This window comes from Anomaloglossus baeobatrachus, chromosome 4, assembly GCF_048569485.1.
Source record: "Anomaloglossus baeobatrachus isolate aAnoBae1 chromosome 4, aAnoBae1.hap1, whole genome shotgun sequence".
Taxonomy (NCBI): domain Eukaryota; kingdom Metazoa; phylum Chordata; class Amphibia; order Anura; family Aromobatidae; genus Anomaloglossus; species Anomaloglossus baeobatrachus.
Window position 1 is genome coordinate 8674390 of NC_134356.1, and position 6000 is coordinate 8680389.

Sequence of the window (6000 nt, forward strand, 5' to 3'; positions counted from 1 at the left end):
GAGAGACGGCGGCCGGAGATCAGCGGCGCCTGCGGAGGAGAGACGGCGGCCGGAGATCAGCGGCGCCTGCGGAGGAGAGACGGCGGCCGGAGATCAGCGGCGCCTGCGGAGGAGAGACGGCGGCCGGAGATCAGCGGCGCCTGCGGAGGAGAGACGGCGGCCGGAGATCAGCGGCGCCTGCGGAGGAGAGACGGCGGCCGGAGATCAGCGGCGCCTGCGGAGGAGAGACGGCGGCCGGAGATCAGCGGCGCCTGCGGAGGAGAGACGGCGGCCGGAGATCAGCGGCGCCTGCGGAGGAGAGACGGCGGCCGGAGATCAGCGGCGCCTGCGGAGGAGAGACGGCGGCCGGAGATCAGCGGCGCCTGCGGAGGAGAGACGGCGGCCGGAGATCAGCGGCGCCTGCGGAGGAGAGACGGCGGCCGGAGATCAGCGGCGCCTGCGGAGGAGAGACGGCGGCCGGAGATCAGCGGCGCCTGCGGAGGAGAGACGGCAGCCGGAGATCAGCGGCGCCTGCGGAGGAGAGACGGCGGCCAGAGATCAGCGGCGCCTGCGGAGGAGAGACGGCAGCCGGAGATCAGCGGCGCCTGCGGAGGAGAGAGAAAAACGGCAGTGTGCACAGATATTTCCATAGTTTTTGCTGGGGAATGTCCGCAGAAAGGTGACAGCAGCAAAAACGCAAAAACACGCAGTGTGTGAACACGACCTAAGAAACGCCGTCTACTAGAACTGCACCGAACTGTTTACTACGAGGCCGGGACCCATCAATACAGAAATATCCGGAACCTGCAGACGGAGATCAGCGGCGCCTGCGGAGGAGAGACGGCAGCCGGAGATCAGCGGCGCCTGCGAGGAGAGAAGTGTCATCTGTGGTTAATATGTAACCACCAGCCAGTATCCAGGATTGGGGGGCTCCACCACCACCAGTATGGGGGCACCAGTATGGGGGCACCAGGACCGGAGGAGGTTCACCACCACCAGTATGGGGGCTCCAGGATCGGGGGGCTCCACCACCACCAGTATGGGGGCACCAGGACCGGAGGAGGTTCACCACCACCAGTATGGGGGCTCCAGGATCGGGGGGCTCCACCACCACCAGTATGGGGGCTCAAGGACTGGAGGAGGTTCACCACCACCAGTATGGGGGCTCCAGGATCGGGGGGGGCTCCACCACCACCAGTATGGGGGCTCCAGGATCGGGGGGGGCTCCACCACCACCAGTATGGGGGCTCCAGGATCGGGGGGGGCTCCACCACCACCAGTATGGGGGCTCCAGGATCGGGGGGGGCTCCACCACCACCAGTATGGGGGCTCCAGGATCGGGGGGGGCTCCACCACCACCAGTATGGGGGATCCAGGATCGGGGGGGCTCCACCACCACCAGTATGGGGGCTCCAGGACCGGGGGGGCTCCACCACCACCAGTATGGGGGCTCCAGGACCGGGGGGCCCCACCACCAGTATGGGGGCTCCAGGACCGGGGGGCCCCACCACCACCACCAGTATGGGGGCTCCAGGACCGGGGGGCTCCACCACCACCAGTATGGGGGCTCCAGGACCGGGGGAGGTCCACCACTGGCACTGCAGGGGTTCCAGGACCACCCCTATCATCCGGAGACAGTACAGGCCAGAGGGTATGAGGCGGCGGCAACTGACCCCCCCCCCCCCAGCAGAAATGACTAAGTGTATTGTGAGGTTTCCATCCAGGAACTCCTGTATTTCACTGAGGGGAAAACCCCCCACTATGGCTGCCCCCAACAAAGCCATTAGCATGCAAATGAGCGGGGGAGGGGACCCTTACTCATCAGTCCAAGAGCCAAAACAAGCAGCAGCCGGGGTCCCGCACCCTCCCAAATACAGACACAGCCCGGTACTACAACCCCCAACCTGCACATCTGTAAAACCTGGGAAATGAAACCCCCTCAGCAGCCAACCATAGTCACCCCGAATGACACTCCCCCAAAACATGCACCCTACTTCTGAATGTATCCTGCACAAAGCTAAGGTACCCCAAATTCTCATAATAGCAAAATCCAACAAACCCGGAACATCCCCTCCACTCACAGACGCCCCCTCAATTCACAGGAGCAGATAACCCCACGATCACACCCCCATGCTCTCCCCCCACGCATTCCCCCCGTTCCTCGCGCTCTGCCCCATGGATTCCCCGGCTCCACCATGGGGCCCCATACTTTCCTCTACAGACTCCCCAGTTATTTATTGCCCCCCCACACTTGTACACCACCCCCTAGTTATACCTGTCCCCCTCCACCCCTGGTTATTTCAGTCCCCACACACCCCAGCCAAACAACGCCTTTAGTTCCCCCGGACCCCACACTCCAGCGCCCCCTCCTGGTTACTGCCGCTCTCCCCAGCGTTGTTGCCCCGCTCTCCCAGGTGGGTGCACTTTATTCCAGGTGACCTGTTCCTCCCCAGTGCTCACTCTCTCTCCCCCGATCCCGTGCCCCAGTCTCTCCAGTGTCCCCGTCCTCCCCCGGTCCCATCTCTCCGGTGCTCGGTTCCTCCCCCGGTCCCGTTTCTCCGGTACTCTGTTCCGTCTCTCCGGTGCTCCCATACTCCCCCGGTCCCGTCTCTCCAGTGCCCCCATTCTCCCCTGGTCCAGTCTCTCCGGTCCCGTCTCTCCGGTGCCCCCGTCCCTCTCCCCGGTCCCGTCTCTCCGGTGCCCCCGTCCCTCTCCCCGGTCCCGTCTCTCCAGTGCCCCCATTCTCCCCTGGTCCAGTCTCTCCGGTGCCCCCGTCCCTCTCCCCGGTCCCGTCTCTCCGGTGCCCCCGTCCCTCTCCCCGGTCCCGTCTCTCCGGTGCCCCCGTCCCTCTCCCCGGTCCCGTCTCTCCGGTGCCCCCGTCCCTCTCCCCGGTCCCGTCTCTCCGGTGCCCCCGTCCCTCTCCCCGGTCCCGTCTCTCCGGTGCCCCCGTCCCTCTCCCCGGTCCCGTCTCTCCGGTGCCCCCGTCCCTCTCCCCGGTCCCGTCTCTCCGGTGCCCCCGTCCCTCTCCCCGGTCCCGTCTCTCCGGTGCCCCCGTCCCTCTCCCCGGTCCCGTCTCTCCGGTGCCCCCGTCCCTCTCCCCGGTCCCGTCTCTCCGGTGCCCCCGTCCCTCTCCCCGGTCCCGTCTCTCCGGTGCCCCCGTCCCTCTCCCCGGTCCCGTCTCTCCGGTGCCCCCGTCCCTCTCCCCGGTCCCGTCTCTCCGGTGCCCCCGTCCCTCTCCCCGGTCCCGTCTCTCCGGTGCCCCCGTCCCTCTCCCCGGTCCCGTCTCTCCAGTGCCCCCATTCTCCCCTGGTCCAGTCTCTCCGGTGCCCCCGTCCCTCTCCCCGGTCCCGTCTCTCCGGTGCCCCCGTCCCTCTCCCCGGTCCCGTCTCTCCGGTGCCCCCGTCCCTCTCCCCGGTCCCGTCTCTCCGGTGCCCCCGTCCCTCTCCCCGGTCCCGTCTCTCCGGTGCCCCCGTCCCTCTCCCCGGTCCCGTCTCTCCGGTGCCCCCGTCCCTCTCCCCGGTCCCGTCTCTCCGGTGCCCCCGTCCCTCTCCCCGGTCCCGTCTCTCCGGTGCCCCCGTCCCTCTCCCCGGTCCCGTCTCTCCGGTGCCCCCGTCCCTCTCCCCGGTCCCGTCTCTCCGGTGCCCCCGTCCCTCTCCCCGGTCCCGTCTCTCCGGTGCCCCCGTCCCTCTCCCCGGTCCCGTCTCTCCGGTGCCCCCGTCCCTCTCCCCGGTCCCGTCTCTCCGGTGCCCCCGTCCCTCTCCCCGGTCCCGTCTCTCCGGTGCCCCCGTCCCTCTCCCCGGTCCCGTCTCTCCGGTGCCCCCGTCCCTCCGGTGCCCCCGGTCCCTCTCCCCGGTGCCGTCTCTCCGGTGCCCCCGGTCCCTCTCCCCGGTGCAGTCTCTCCGGTGCCCCCGGTCCCTCTCCCCGGTGCAGTCTCTCCGGTGCCCCCGGTCCCTCTCCCCGGTGCAGTCTCTCCGGTGCCCCCGGTCCCTCTCCCCGGTCCCCCCGGTCCCGTCTCCCCGGTCCCTCTCCCCGGTGCCCCCGGTCCCTCCGGCCCCGTCTCCCCGGTGCCCGGTTCCTCCCCCGGTCCCATTTCTCCGATGCTCCCGTCCTCCCCCGGTGCCGCACTCACCCCTCAGCAGGCAGCTCAGGCTGCAGACCAGCAGGCTCCTCAGCACGGCGCCCATGTCGCTGTGTGTCCGCTGCACATCGCGCTCAGTGCCCGGTTCTCTCCCCGCGGCCTCGTCCCCGCTCCGGACCCTCCATGCTGCGTGTGAAGCCGCCGCGGACTCTTTTTCTCTTCTGCTCCGGCGGCGGAATAATTCCTTCCCAATAACCGAAATCCCGACTGCTCTGCAGAAAATCCCGTTCTCCCTGGCCGCAGAGCTGCCCGGTGCTCGCCGCTTTGTATCCTATATCCGGCGCTTTCCGGTCAGCTGCGCGCACAGGCGAAGAGGGCGCGGAATTCCGCAGGGACTACTTCCTCTCCTCCCTCCCCCTCCTCCACGGCCGGAACTACATTCCCGAGGCCTCCTGGACTCAGCGGAGGAGACTCAGAAACGACGGGCTGCAGTGACGACGTCAAGGGGCGACTGAGAGGAGAGAGGGGGCGACTGAGGGGAAAAGGAGGCTGAGGGGAGAGAGGGGGCGACTGAGAGGAGAGAGGGGGCGACTGAGGGGAAAAGGAGGCTGAGGGGAGAGAAGGGGGCGACAGAGGAGAGAGGGGGCGACTGAGAGGAGAGAGGGGGCGACTGAGGGGAAAAGGAGGCTGAGGGGAGAGAGGGGGCGACTGAGAGGAGAGAGGGGGCGACTGAGGGGAAAAGAGGGGGCGACTGAGAGGAGAGGAGGGGGCGACTGAGGGGAGAGAGGGGGCGACTGAGGGGAGAGAGGGGGCGACTGAGGGGAGAGAGGGGGCGACTGAGGGGAGAGAGGGGGCGACTGAGGGGAGAGAGGGGGCGACTGAGAGGAGAAGGGGGCGACTGAGGGGAGAGAGGGGGCGACTGAGGGGAGAGAGGGGGCGACTGAGAGGAGAGAGGGGGCGACTGAGGGGAAAAGAGGGGGCGACTGAGGGGAAAAGAGGGGGCGACGGAGGGGAAAAGGGGGCGACTGAGGGGAGAGAGGGGGCGACTGAGAGGAGAAGGGGGCGACTGAGGGGAAAAGGAGGCTGAGGGGAGAGAAGGGGGCGACAGAGGAGAGAGGGGGCGACTGAGAGGAGAGAGGGGGCGACTGAGGGGAAAAGGAGGCTGAGGGGAGAGAGGGGGCGACTGAGAGGAGAGAGGGGGCGACTGAGGGGAAAAGAGGGGGCGACTGAGAGGAGAGGAGGGGGCGACTGAGGGGAGAGAGGGGGCGACTGAGGGGAGAGAGGGGGCGACTGAGGGGAGAGAGGGGGCGACTGAGGGGAGAGAGGGGGCGACTGAGGGGAGAGAGGGGGCGACTGAGAGGAGAAGGGGGCGACTGAGGGGAGAGAGGGGGCGACTGAGGGGAGAGAGGGGGCGACTGAGGGGAGAGAGGGGGCGACTGAGAGGAGAAGGGGGCGACTGAGGGGAAAAGGAGGCTGAGGGGAGAAAAGGGGGCGACTGAGAGGAGAGAGGGGGCGACTGAGGGGAGAGAGGGGGCGACTGAGGGGAGAGAGGGGGCGACTGAGGGGAGAGAGGGGGCGACTGAGGGGAAAAGGAGGCTGAGGGGAGAAGAGGGGGCGACTGAGGGGAGAAGAGGGGGCGACTGAGGGGAGAGAGGGGGCGACTGAGGGGAGAAGAGGGGGCGACTGAGGGGAGAGAGGGGGCGACTGAGGGGAGAGAGGGGGCGACTGAGGGGAAAAGGAGGCTGAGGGGAGAAGAGGGGCGACTGAGGGGAGAAGAGGGGCGACTGAGGGGAGAAGAGGGGGCGACTGAGGGGAGAAGAGGGGGCGACTGGGGAGAGAGGGGGCGACTGAGGGGAAAAGGAGGCTGAGGGGAGAAGGGGGCGACTGAGGGGAGAAGGGGGCAACTGAGGGGAGAGAGGGGGCGACTGAGGGGAGAAAGGGGG

At 68.2% G+C, this 6000-nt stretch overlaps 1 pseudogene; it reads right to left on the reverse strand.

Annotated features, from left to right (window-relative positions):
• LOC142301808 (low-density lipoprotein receptor-related protein 6-like) overlaps positions 1–4477 on the reverse strand; it is a 28282-nt pseudogene extending 23805 nt beyond the window's left edge.
• Positions 4478–6000: the final 1523 nt, after the last annotated feature.